The sequence below is a fragment of the Emydura macquarii genome, unplaced genomic scaffold (assembly GCF_026122565.2).
Source record: "Emydura macquarii macquarii isolate MOO-44397 ecotype Brisbane River unplaced genomic scaffold, CSIRO-AGI_Emac_v2 contig_1348, whole genome shotgun sequence".
In the NCBI taxonomy this organism is placed as follows: domain Eukaryota; kingdom Metazoa; phylum Chordata; order Testudines; family Chelidae; genus Emydura; species Emydura macquarii.
The window spans coordinates 18735076-18749541 of NW_027131485.1; the positions used below are offsets into that span (position 1 = coordinate 18735076).

Sequence of the window (14466 nt, forward strand, 5' to 3'; positions counted from 1 at the left end):
GGAGATGCAATTTCCACTGTCGACATAGCCAGCGAAATTTTCAAACTGGATCTGGTGGTACAACACTAAGAATTATGGCCATTGTGTATGCCTGGTACTGTTAAATTTGCTGGTATTGCTCTACAAAACTTAAATTTGAAAAAATTGAAACAATCTAGTCTTGCACAATACTTCTTCAATCCCTCAGATTGAGTCTCCATGATAGTGGTGTGTGAGAAGATGCAAACATGTATTTTACTTTCTGAAAAGTAAAAAGTCAAGCTGTTCTCCAGTACTTCAGTCTGCTGCTCAGCCAGTCTTTTAGGGGGTTAATTATTTACAGCTGTTTTCTTATCTTTTTATGTTACTACGGTGAAGACCAATACCAGCAAATTGTTTTGGCTTAGTACGTGCAAGTTAAGTGAGAGTGAAATCTACTTAACAGCAACAGCTTTTTTTTTTTTTTTTTTTTTAATGTAAATCTATATGAATTTACAGTTTGTCCTCTGGTATATAATTTCCATACCACCCAATTCATTCAGTGATATTTACTTTTTGGATAGACCTTAGCAATACGTGCAGTATAAATGTTTGATAGCACTGCAATATCTAAGGAAGAATGTATTAGGGCAGGTCTACACTAAAAAAGCTGTAGTGGCACAGCTGCACTGCTGTAGCGCTTTAGTGAAGACACTAGTATGCCAACAGGAGAGCGTCTCCCGTCAGCATAGTTAATCCACCTCTGTGAGAGGTAGAAGCTATGTTGGTAGGAGAAGCTCTCCCATCAACATAGCACTGTCTACACCAAGGGTGAGGTGGCTAGGACTGAGTCACTCAGTGGTGTAGATATTTCAGATCCTTGAACACTGTAGTAAGTTTGTAGTGTGGACCTGGCCTAGTAGCTTCTTGTGCCTTTCTCTAATTGTAGCTCATGTGCAATTTAGGCTGTCTATACTACAGCTTATGTTGGCATAATTTATGTCACGCAGGGGTGTGAATAAACCACCCCCTGAGCAACGTAAATTTTTACATCAACATAAGCGCTTATGTGTGTTGTGCAAAAGGAAGCACTCGGGACTGTTTCAAGGGGAAAAGGCAGTATGCCGCATTTATTATCAGAAACTAAATTAATAACTATCTTAAGCCTATGCACACACACACACACACACACACACACACATGCCCAAACACACGAGAAAACGTTCTGTAGTTATATAGCTACCAGTCCTGATCGTGGCTTGAGGTCGTAGCTTGGGTCTGTTGCTGGAGTTCGTGGCTCGTGGCAGCTACCTGGCAAGGGAAGCCGGGCACAAGGAGAGAGGGGTCTTTGTTGGGCATGCACCGACGCTCTTCTTTGATGGTGTGCAGAACGTTACTCTCCCCCAAAGCCTTGCAATCTCATCCAGTCTTTTTATAGGTTTTTGACTTTGTCTGTGTCGCGTCGCTTCTCTGTGACTGTTGATTGCCAGACAATAGCAGATGTGACTTTCAGCTTGTTCTTGGTGTCTTGATTAAGTTTTTCTTTTGTTTTCTGGGGTGGATTCTTCTTTTGCTTTTTAAGGATGTGTTTGCACTCTTCAGCTGTTAGGGTGGACTCCACACTTCATCAGGACAAGCTGGCAGTTTGGGTCTGGTTCACATGTACGTATACACCCTCCATTCACACCTTGTTCAAATAAAGTTACCTATTCATCTAAAGGTTTAGAAAGAGTTTTGTACAAGATGGAATACATTTGGTCAAAATGGGGTTTTACATGTACAATATGGAGTATGGCTGAGAGGAGTTCAAATGATCCAGACAGAATTGTGAGATGGTGATTATACATTCTGGGGAAACAACTTTAATAATAATAATACCATATAGAGATTGACACAAATAAGGGTATGAATGAACAAAGCTATGAATGAATCTACAAACAAAGCTATGAATGAATCTCCAGGGTTACAATTTTAATCCTACACGTGAACAGTGCTGTTGGTAGAAGAGCTTCTTCCGCTGACATAGCTACCTCCCCTTGGTGGGGCTGGAATAGTTAAGCCAACAGGAGAGCTCTCTCCCATCAGCTTAGAATGGCTACATTAGAGAGTTTAGAGAAGCAGCTGCTGTAAACTCTCTAGTGTAGCCTTAGAAAGTACTGTTTTAAGCTTTGCATAGCACTTCTACTGCAGAGAGCGTTAATAGCAAACACTGAGTGGACAAATATAGTAGCAACATTACCAGTGAACATTCATTGCTCAAACCATTTTCCTTTCCATGACACAGAATGGAAATATTAAATGCATTAGTGGTATTATTTTGCCGGTAGGAAAAGGCACTTAAAAATAAAAGTAAGAACGACAAAAAACTTGCCTATATGAACGTGACACTTGGACCTAGGCCCTATCCTTCAATTTTTAAATGAGTTCACAACTTTGAGAGATGAGGGGGGTGAAGTAATATCTTTTACTGGACAAACGTCTGTTCGTGAAAGCTACAGAAAGCTCGTCTTCAGGTCAGGGGAAGGCCGGAAGAAGATCTCCACCAACAGAAATTGGTCCAATAAACGATATGACCTCCCCCCTTGTCTCGCTAACATCCTGTGCCCAACACTGCACCCAGCCACTACGCTGCAGCACCTCGGGGCCTGCCTGATTTGCAGAGTCTGTGCCCCACACACAGCCAATGAGTGCTGAATGAAGGGCGATTTTGAAAGGACACAGCCCCATGCCCACAAGCCTTCAGCAGAGAGCGACACTCGAACCCCAGGAAAGACTGAGGGAGGCTCCTCTACCCGCCCTCCGCCACAGACCCCCTCAGCCAGCGCCGCCCGCCCCTGGCGGAGAGCCGAGGGCGCCGCTGCCTGGGCCTTGCAGCTTCCTCTCCAGACCACGAGGGAGACTCTCAATGCACTCCCCAACCCAGCCGCCGCAATGGCGCAGGGAACTCCCGCCCTCTCCCTCTCTCGAGGGCAGAGTGCCCCTCCCCCTCTCCTACCCTGCGGGAGTCCAGGCCTCCACCTGAGCGAAGGGGGCGAGCTCGGCGCAGGCTCGGAGGAGGCGCTGGGGTCTGCTCCAGGCGGGCACTAGGCTCTGATTGGCCGGCGGCGCACCCTGACGTGCCCCGCACTCGCTCGACCTGCCCGTGCTCTCCCGCTCCCAGGCTTCCGTGTGTGGTCGCGCGCCGCGGGCAGTCAAGTGCTGCAAACGTCCGGTGTCGGGCTGCGCGCGCGGCGATCCCGGAGCAACAGCTCCAGCCTTTGCCGACCTCTCCCCGGTGAGTGCGCCCGTCCGCTGCTCGCCACGCAGAGCCCTGCCCGCCCCTGCCCCGGGATGGGGAGCGCCCCTGGAGAAGGCTCGGCCCAAGCAGCTCTCCTGGGCTTTCCCAGCGTGCGTCACGCAGGGGGCCTCCCTCGCCCGCCCTGGGATACTCCGCTTAAACTTCCTTGGGCTTGGTGAACTGTGCGCCCCTTTTCCGCTCCTCCCCCTTCCCTGCTCCCGGCGACTCGGGCCCTGCTCCCCCGCGGGGAGCCGCTGGCCTCAGAGACCGTGGTGCGTGCAGCCTTGTTCCGAAGCGTTGGCCCGCCCCCAGCCCAGCCGCTAGGTGATCAGGAGTGTGAACGGAAGCTGAGGGGATGGGTGTCTGAAGGGGGTGCCCCTATCCTGCCCTGCTCCGTTCTGAGGTGCGTTTAGGGGGGCCCCATCTGGGCATGGAACTGGGGCTGCAGCGCCCCCCTTTTCCTGTGGCATGATGCCCTGGTTGCAGCGTGCACATTTGTTTCCTCTGTTTTTCTCCTGCCCTGTGTGAAACTGGAGCTTCCTTCTCCTAGACTGCAGATCATCCCCCCTCAAAATTGCTAGTGGTGAATTGAAGGTACCGTGATGGTGGGCACCAAGCATAAGGTGATAAATTGGTGGCTCGCCCAGGCAGAAGACACAATCTTCATTATTATACAAGGTGTGAAGGCCTGGATTTTAACATTCAAAATTAAGTGCTTGTCCACACTAGCACATTGTACCCATACATAGTTAAAGCAGTAAAACCCTTCTGAGTGCGGACACGTTTATATTGGGATAAAGACACTTTATATTGGTGTAGCTATTCCTGTATAGGAACAGGAATAAATGTATGGTTAAAATAACTTTTTCTCTGGTGTAACTGTCTCCAACAGTGAGGCTTTTACCCATATAATTATTTTGGTAAAAAAAATTACACTACTAACTGAACTAGTTATACCAACAAAACTGGATGAGTAGGCTAGGGCTATTTTTATCCTACAAAGATAAGTTGACTTACCTTAGGTCGATTTACAACCACCGCATTAATTACTCCAGAAGCTCATGTCTACACTATCTTCCTTGGGGTGGTGGTGTGTGTCCTCACCAGGAGCGCTTCCACTGACCTAAGAGGGGCCATGTGGGGAGCTCAGAGCACAATCTCTCAGCTCCTCTGTCATCTGCCTGCTGAGAGCTGGCGTGCCCCCTTCTGCTCCCCTTTCTTCCGCTCCCTATTCCCCGCCAAGATTGGGGAAAGCTGTCCTGGGCTTCCTGTTCCCCTTGGGAGCTGGGGGCAAACTGCCCTGGGCTTCTTGCCCCTGTAGAGCAGGGTCCAGTTGCCCTGGCTTCTCAGCTGCCTGGTCCCCATCTTGAGCCAGGCAGTGTTGTCAATTTCAAGATTCTAGAGCTGTGAAATTGACAAGACAGCCAATGATCCCAGCCAGAGCTGCTGGGAAATTGCTTAGGGCTTCTGGCCTCCCTGTCCCCAGTCCAGAACCCCAGGAGGGTTTAGCTGCTTAGCTCTCCAGGGGAGCAGGGAGAAGCTAGGCTCTAGCTGCCTGGCTTTTTTGTTAATTTCACAGCTAGAATGATAGCCAACAGCTGCTGTAAGGAATGCAGTATCTACACTGACACTGCATTGTCTTAACTACACCTACATAAGTCCTATGCCTCTCATTGAGATGATTTTGTTATGTCGGCATAGCAGGGGAGTTACATTGGCAGGAGGAACATTTCAGTGTTTACATCTCCATTGTTTTGTAGATAAAAGCTGACTTTTGTCAGCAAAACTCTGTAATGAAGACAAGGCCTAGGCCTCATGTCTTGTATAGCCAGAAAGATTCTGTGAAGACAGGAGTGCTAGTGAAAGGGTGATATCATAAGAGTCAAAAAATGACAAGGGAAGGGTGTGGGTTTTTTGGTTTGTTAGTTTCTTCTTTGTAAGAACTAACAGAGTAGATGTGGGACTGAACAAATGTTGGTTAAGTAAAGTAATCAATAAACTACCTGTGTCATGGTTATTGAAGACCTTAGTTGGCTTAGTTAAAATACAGACTTGAAAATTCTTATGAGTTTATAACATTTATAAACAAAAGTAAGTGTTATGGTACTACTAGAAGTTACAGAGCAGAAAATAAGATGGTTTAAATAGCAGTGTTTGTAGTGCTTTGCAGAATGAATATAAGAAAATACAGACATTTTATTGAGAATCAATAAATCAAGTTAATAAACCAATGTCTTATCACAATACTTCGTACAATTGAATACAGTGGTAACTTATTGAATCATTTTAACTTATTTACAAAAGGTAATGTTGATATCCGCAAACTCTCAGACAGGTTCTTTATTAGCCTGTCATTCACACTATTAAAAGCTTGGTTGAAGTAAGTGAACCCAACAATTCCAAAGTTGGAATAAAAAATATAGACTATTGCTTAATTACTAAAAATATTATAATTAAAAATTACCTCTTTCAGGAAACAATTTTCATAGACATGCCTTTCTATGCTTTCACTTGTGCACATCTCACATGGAACCCCAAATTTGCAGGTAATGACTAAAAACTGTCTTTGCTATAGACAAGCACAGATTTACTCACTTTCTGCAAAGCATTTAACTTCAGTTAATTGAGTTTTTGCTTAATAAAAGAAAGTAAATATATGAGCGTCTGTGCTTAGGAGGTAGAAGTGGTATGGAAGTGTATTCCTCTGCTCAAGTTGGCATTTAGCAGTAATTGGTTGTAGAGAGAGAAACTCAGTGTAGACTTCATAAAAGGTGATGTTTACACTGTGTTATTTCTGGATCTTGTTGGCAACTTCCTCCAAGCAGAACTTTAAAAGAAAAGGTTTGCTGCAGCACTTAAGAGATCACATCCAAAATCATGATTCAAATCTTTCTCTGAGGCCACAGCAACATCTTGGTGTTTAGCTCAAGACACAATGTCATGGTACCTTGTTTTGGCATTGGAAATAGTCTTTATAGTTGCATTTCCATATTGTCTCCTCCAGGGTCCCTTGATAAAAAAGCATAACTTCTGTCATAGACCCCGTTTGCATGTCCAATAATGTCTAGATTTTGTCATTCTGAAAAATCATGGAATTAAGGTCACACTTACTAAAAATTCTTAGAGCTAGATATGATCCCTTCTTTAGATACAGACCTCCACATTTTAAACCATATATTCCAATAAATCACTTAGTTAATATCTATTAATAAACTTCCACCTGATTATAAAACATGTTAAATCCAGAAATGTAATCAATACAACAATGTAACTTTAGCAGAGATTCATAAAGAACTTTCTTTTTCCTATTTTAAATGACATCATCTTGTGCTAATCTGTATTTTAGCTGCCCTATAACTGAGTATATTGTTACATACTTCCATTCAACGATACAAAATTTGTTAACCCATCTTAATGGTTAATATAATTAATATCTACAGGTTTTGGAGACTCCAGTTGATCTCACAGCTTTGGATAACACCCATTAACTTCAGCAACTAATTAGTATTTTGGTTATGATAGCTTGTGTTAAAGATTCAACTCCCTTGCCTTTTAAATTAAAGGGTTAGAAGTTACTGTCATCTTTTGGGTTTTCCAGAGGTTCTTCCTAAAAATCATGGGAAAATAAACTTGACTTTCATGTTTACTTTTTATCTTTAAAAATACAAAAAAAAAATCATTCTTTTTTAGGTCCTAAGGTAGCAAGTAAGATACAAGCTCCATTTTATTTTTTTTTAATACTTTGCAGGTCACATTCAAATAGTTCTGTGTCATGGAAACTGTCCTATATTCATGTGTCAATCATCTTAGCTCATTGTCTAATGCCTGAGTCCTGTTGAATTGAGAGGTTCATTATATGTTAAACATTATAGATGTTAAACATCCCATGGCTCTTTTTATAACAGGATTGGTGTGCCCTGCCATCTTCAGCCAAAATTTCTGCTCCGAAAGATACTGTTTTGTGCACCAGTTGGCTAGCTTGCATCACTGCATGTGACTACAGTTCAGTGCACTTTGTACAGAGCAGTTATCAAACTTTTGCATAATATATCTTGTATTTTAATATAGAGATTGTTGAGGACCACCTCTCTTCCTACTTACGATTATACAACATTTCTGTGTGCAGATGAATGCGTAGGATTTCCACATAGTAAGCGTGTGAGGAAATTAAAAATGTGGTTTTTAAATAACTAAAATTAACAGTAGGGGCTCAGCAGTAGGTGAAGCACTTGAAACAACTTTTAACTCAATTTATGAAGTTGATTAGACTACAATTTGGAGTATTAGATAACAAAACATCTCATGTAAGCCTATTCCAACAGTCTGTTTAATGTTTTAATAATTACCATGTAATCAGATAACACACATTATGTAAGAACAGATGTACATTGGTTTCCACTTTTCATTTCTGTAGTGCCTTTCGTCTCCCTGATCTCTGTACTTTACAAACACTCTTCTGAAGTGGGTAGATATTATTATTCCATATCCTAACAGATGGAGAAACTGACTGTGGGGATAGTTATGAAATTAAAAGAATTAAAGTTAGCTTAAGTTTGGTTAAGAAAATGTCTGCTTTACGTTGTGGCTTGTAAGGAAAAGGCCGCAATCAGCAAGTAAAAGAAGACGGTGAGAATAATACATAGTATTACTTGCAGTATGTGAAGGATGTATGGTTCAAAAAGTAACTAGTAAAATAAAGAGCTGCAATAACAAGACAAAGATAAACTGTCTTAAAAGAAAACACAAACCTTCGCACTGTTCTTTTGGTCAGCAAGAATGAGAGGAAGAGATAGGGAGGAAAGGCCTGAGGGAAGAAAGGGGGTTGTAAATCTTATCTGGATTAAGATTAGAAATAAGGGTGAATTGTCTCAAATTGGTTTTTAGCTGAATTCAGTAATTGTCAATGACATCTTTTGTTTGTTAAAGGGTATAAAAAGTAAACTCCTAAAGGGTTCATTGCTAATACCTACCTGCGTGAAGGCAATCAATATGGGTCTAAGCCAGCCCCGGGTTTAGCCCATTTGTAAATATCTTGATAAATGTTTTGTTACTGTTTGGATGTGCTAAATTGCTTATTATTTAGGCTTTTGGGGCATGTTTAGAGCAATTGTATAAGTTTGGTACTTTGGGTTTAACAAAGGAATTTATGGTTAAATTAGTGTTTGGTGGTGCTGTGTGGAGGGAAAAGGTGGTAAATAACCAGTGATTTCAGCAGTTCATACCACTGTAAGTTAAATAATGGTTGCAGACTAAAACTGACAGCAGAAGAAGGTAAACAAGTAGGATGATGTCATATCTAAAAATAAAATTGAGAACTGATATAAAAGTCAGTGTGTCAGCTTGTTACCCAGAGTTCCCTATACCCAAAGCTCTTAGTAACTTTACTCTCTGCGAGGTGGTATCAGGAAATAAACCAAGGGAGATGCAGCACCTCCGTCTGCTATGTGGTTGCCACAGATCACACAGAATCAAATGCTTTCACTTAAAGCCTTCACTTTATTAGCCTCCAGCACTCTCACAAGAATGCCTTTACTTAAAGTCTTTGCCTTATTACAAACACAATAGGTTATAGAGCACCCTAAATTAATTGTTACTGCACAAGTCTGGAATGGTCTTAAGATGATTCAGCCACAAATTTCTGGTGGCCAACTGTCCTCCCTGCTGCTGGAGATCTTTTCTATTGTGTCCACAAAGCGATTCACTTGACCCAGACCCACAGTTCCCCTCTTATGCTCAAAAAGTCACAGAGACATGTCAATCAAAAATGTTACATAGCTGACAAAACAAAATCAATCCTTAGGGAAAAAAGCAGGTGTTACTGAAACATGTCCCTAAAAAAAATTGTTAAGCAAGCAGTCTCAAGCTGTTAGTCTGACATTACATTTCCCCATACTGATAGTCCTAAAGTATATCCAGGCTTCCTGTTTTCCATAGATGCATAGCCCGCATATCAGGGAAGATATAGAATCATGCCCACTTCTTGTGATTGCTCCCCTTTCCTCCCAGCTTTGCATTAGTGATATTAAATTTCTGTAGGGCAGGGGTGGCCAAACTTACTTATTCCCTGAGACCCCTCTCCCCACTGGGCAGAATCCTCTAGTCCCACCACCCTGCCGCAGGGCATGAGCTCCAAGCTCCCTCTCCCACTCTGGTAAGCAGAGAATGGGGAGGTTATGGGGGCTCTACTATCTGCACTTTAACTGTTCAAGAGCCGCATGCGACTCTCAAGCCACAATATGGCTACCGTTGCTGTAAAGGCCTACAAAATGCTATATGCAAAAATAATTGATAGCCCATCCCAATAATTGGCAGTAGCTTGGACACCCGGTTGGTTGATCAAAATGCCCCATATCAAGTTGATAGCTGACAGTTGAGAGAGGGATTGTTAAGGACTGACAGTTAAGAAGAGAGCATTCTCTGAAGAACAGCAGCAAGGGGAGTCCTGTCCTGTCACCAGAGTTTAGGGGAGTTGAGCAAAGAGCTGAGAAGGGAGAAGAACTACCATCAACTTGTGGTGACTGATCACTGGCACAGGATATTGCCAACTCAGCTTCACCGCTAATTGGAGAGCATGAGGTAGCAAAGAGAGAGAGAGCGCGTAGAAGAAACAATGCAGCATAGTCAGCAAGTGGAACAAGTCTGTCAGACAAAGTTATAGTTAGTTATAATTACAATATGGTGTTAGTCTGTGTGTGTGTGCGGGGGGCGGGTTAATAAAGATGTATAAATGTGTGTAAATTGTGAGAAGAATTTATATATGTAAGACTTAAAGAACACATAAGAACTGTCGTGGAAAAGAATCACACTGCTACATTTTAGAGTTGGATCGAGTGCAGCTTTAATTGTGACACACACAATCACATAACCATAGCTATGGGGAATACTATAGCCATAGGGAAAACCCAGGTGGCTATAGGGAAGCCAAGCAGCATGTCTGGATGCTGGGCAAATGTACTTCACCTGGCTACCAGATACAAAAGACTTATATAGGGGTTGCTTAGGTTCATTTACATATTGATAGTATAGTGGAATTTGATTAACAATTTATACTTATCAGAAAAGACAATCACAATGCACAGTGGGGCACACCAGATGCCCTCACAGGACCGCCCAATGAGTCACTTGAGTATACAATGTAATTTTCAGGGACCCTGGTTAACTCCTGAAGATGGGTGGTGACACAATACTTGTTCAAATGCTAATTTGTATGGAGTGAGTTTCTATGGGGCTGGTAAGACAAAGGGGGTCAGGTACTGGTACTCATCAAATCAGGTGAAGTCTGTTCAGACTTCAGTAAGGCTTAAGGCTCATAACAGAGACTTGCCTCTTGGGTGTGGTTCAGAGACCTCTTGTGGGATTTTAACATCTTTATCCTAATTTCAGTTGAGGCATTCTGTTAATGGTTTAGCCTGTGGCTTCTATTTCAGTTTCAGGCTACAACTTCAGGCCAGGCCTTCTATGACCAGTTTCAGACCAGGCATTATATTAATCAATTTTATGATTAATTCTTTGATTCCACAGAACTATTGTTAGCGACCTGTGAAAGACTGGCCATCTGAAACAGTTGAGATGATCCTAAGTGCCCTGCATGTTATTGCAGTTTGCGGTGCTCTTTAACTTCTTGTAAGAGATTTGTGTGTTAGATTATTATTGTGCCAGGGATGATTGTTTTGTGCCAATAAAAAGGTGCCTTGTTTTAGAAAGAATACTGATTGTGTCAGTCATTTATCAGAAAACGATACCTGTGTTCTTCACGTATTTCCTTAGCCACCCTGGAGACTCATACTTAATGAGAACAGATTAGATATATTCTGGGGGTACCCTAAATATGTTTTCAAGGTGACACAGTTAATTAACTGTTGGAACAATTTAGCCGTCATGGTGGTTTATTCTCCATTGCTGACGATTTGTAAATCAATATTGGATATTTTTCCTAAAAATCTGCTCTAGGAATTATTTTTGGAAAGTTCTCCACCCTGTGTTATCTGGGGGGGTCAGACCAGATGTTCACAGTGCTTCCTTCTGGCCTTGGAATCCATGGATCTATATCTCTATATACAAATCTGTGGATCCACATTCATGGATCCACGTCCGCTGGAATAGACTTTTACCTGACCCGCAATCCGCCCTCTCTCTTTTAGATTTAACTGCATCTTCACATCAGCTCTTTTGGAACCAGCAGTCACCCATCAGCTGCTGAACCCCTGCCACCCCAAACAGTTGATGAGCCCCTCTAGTTTGTCTAACAGCTGGTCAGGTGTTCTGGCTGCACCCCTGGCTGGCAGCTGCTCCAATCCTGCCCCAGAAGTCACAGAGGTCAGGACCATCCGATCCGCAAGAAATGGTCCATGGATATCCGCATGCAGGGGTATGGATATCCCTGGCTATAAAGCGGATTTGCAGGGCTCTATCTATATTCTTTCTTGAAGCTTAACTTGATGTCTATTATGTCTAAAAATGACTGTTTATTCTAGTAAGGATCTAGATTTGCTTATAGGTAGTATAACCTGTTTATACTAGTTCATGAATTAAAATGACATGAGCTAGAATGACATTCGCTTCCTCTCCCCCTTGTTCTTACGTGATGACTTTTGTCACAGCAAAATGTGGAAGAATGTCTACAGCAGGGGTGGGGAACCTTTTTTGTGGCAAGGGCCTGATGAGTGTCCGCCGCCGAATTCGCCCCCTGCCCCCCCCCGGGAACCGCGCCACCGCCGAATTCCCCCCCACCCCGCCGCCGAAAAGGGGCAAGCGGTGGCAGGGTTTCGGCGGCGGGCCTGCCCCCCCCCCCCCCCCCCCCCCCGAACCGCACCACTGCCAAATTCCCTCCCGCTGCCGAATGGGCCCGCGGGCTGGACCAAATGATTTCGCGGGCCTTATACGGCCCGTGGGCTGGACGTTCCCCACCCCTGGTCTACAGGATAATGTCATACAGTGACATTATTTAGGCTAGGATTTTCAAACGAGCCTATGGAATTTAGGTGCCCAAATCCCATTGAAATTAAGTGGGAGTTGAGCACTTCATTCCTTTAGGGTTTGTAACCAGTTAATAGTTTGTTGGCACCTAACACAGTTTGTGGCCACCCAGGTGGTTAATACACAATAACTTTAGAAAGCTGCCTGTCTCCTTTGCAAATGTTCTAGGCTGTCACATGGTTGTTAGCTTGTAACTGGATCATCTCACTTACACTGGGGCATAAATGATGCTCCTAATTCTGCCTGCGTAATCTGGTGAATAAGTTGACTTTCCTCCTGCTTGTCTTTGCTGGGACATCCAGAATATGTTGCCTCATTTATTGCTGCTCTGTATGCATATCTGGTGAACACACTACTTTCCTCTCTGCAAAGCATTATAGGATAGTTGCCAAAATTTTCTTAGGGTTGGATGCAAAGAAGTCTTCTAAGGCTTCTGTGTCGTTTGGTGTAAGAGTGCATTAAAAATCTATGTTGCATGGATTAAAAAGGACTTCCATACAGTCTTATTCCTCAAGTGCAGGGGTGGACAACCAGTGAGAAACAAAGAGCCGCAGTGACCTTGCCCTCAGGCAGCGTGTCAATTTCACTCCCCCTCCTCTCTCTATCTCTCTACCTGCCACCCACAGTTCTACTGATCTTTCAATTTCGGAGGCAGCTCATCAATTTCACTCCCCCTCTTCTCCCCAGAGCCACATTTGTCTGAGCAAAGAGCCGCATGCGGCTCGTGATCCGCTGGTTGGCCACCCCTGCTCAAGTGCATTCTCCTCAACTTGGGTTGAGAAAGGGATGCCGAATCTCTGTGAAATTGTAAAGGCAGCCCTCTGGGCATTTTTACATACATTTTAAATTCTTACAGATTTGACAAGGATCTCGGTTTTGGCTAGCCAGATCTCTGTATTGTGCTTCATTAATACTAGCCTTTCTTGGATACTGATTCTTTGTATGCTGTGGATCTGAGTATTCTTAGTGTTCTCTATGGCAGCAGGGTTGGTTCAGAGAATGGCAAAGTAGAATCTTCTCAATGCACTTTGACTAGGAAACCCTAGAAAACTAACATGTTTGTTACTTCCTTGTTTGCAAAATTCAGTAATTTGGCAATCATGGCACAATTTAAGTTTGATATTTTGTAATACATAAGTAAATGTACGCATTCTTCTGAAGATAGTGAACTGTTAATAGTTTGAAACCTCACAGAGACCTCTATTCAATATTAGAGAAATGAAGGGAGAAGTGAATTTATGTGCAAATTATAAATGTGTATATTAGCAATATGCAGATAAAATTCTACTGTAGGCTTTTTACCTCCTAATTTGTTGTCTGTCTTTCGATAACATCCTGTTCTGTATTCTGTGGATTGGGACAATTTGTGTTTTACTTTGTAAAGAGTTCCCATTGTTAGCAACAATGCCAGACCCAAGTCCAGATGAAAAAAGGAGGGTTCTGCAGCTGGGTTTGCTACTCACTCATGTAAAACCTTACTGCACCAGAAACAACTGTTACATCAAAAATGGAGGACAGTAAGTGCAGATGGCACTCAAAACCCAAGTATGTCAGATCTCACTGCAAGCTGAAAGGAAGCTGAGGTCTCAAGACATCAAATCCTGAAGACCAAGTCTGTAACAAGAATAGGGACAAGGAATGTATGTACTTTGTACAGTATAGGAAAGCTTGCATACGTTACATGAGAATAGAAAAAAAAATGCCATCTGATGATACTTTGCATCAATGAGTTGAGAACCGCAGAGAGTGGCAAGATGGTGTCTGATGGCGCTATAATCTTATATTGATGAGGAGGAATGCACAAAAAAGGTGTTGGAATTATTCTGGATAACATCACAGTGAAGAGCCTGCTGTCTTGGAAGCCAGTGACTGACAGAATAGTAATAGCCAACTGCAAATAAGACATATCAAATGTACAATAATCCTCGTCTATGCATCAAAAAACACAGTAGATGACAGTGAAAAGGATACATTCTGTGAGCAGGTGCAGCAAGTATTGGATGACGTACCTAACCATGACATCAAGTTGATACGTGACTTCAATGCACAAATTAGCAACAACTCTGCTGACTGGGCAGGAGTCATAGGTACAGCAGCAGAATGCGTCTGAACTGATAATGGAAACAATTCATGAATCTCTGTAGCACAAACACCCTAAAGATAGGAGGCAGTTTCTTCCAGCCAGTGGATTCACAAGCTCACATGGACGTCACCAGAGAATGCAGTTGTCAACCAGATAGAACATGTATGTATAT

General features: G+C 43.0%; 1 protein-coding gene across 2 annotated transcripts in view; it reads left to right on the forward strand.

Moving 5' to 3' along the window:
* Positions 1-2886: 2886 nt before the first annotated feature.
* ATF7IP2 (activating transcription factor 7 interacting protein 2) overlaps positions 2887-14466 on the forward strand; it is a 71721-nt gene continuing 60141 nt past the window's right edge. For both annotated transcript variants that reach the window (XM_067551296.1, XM_067551298.1), the window contains exon 1: positions 2887-3232. The gene's annotated coding sequence lies outside the window, so the exon portion shown is untranslated. The remainder of the gene's footprint in view (positions 3233-14466) is intronic.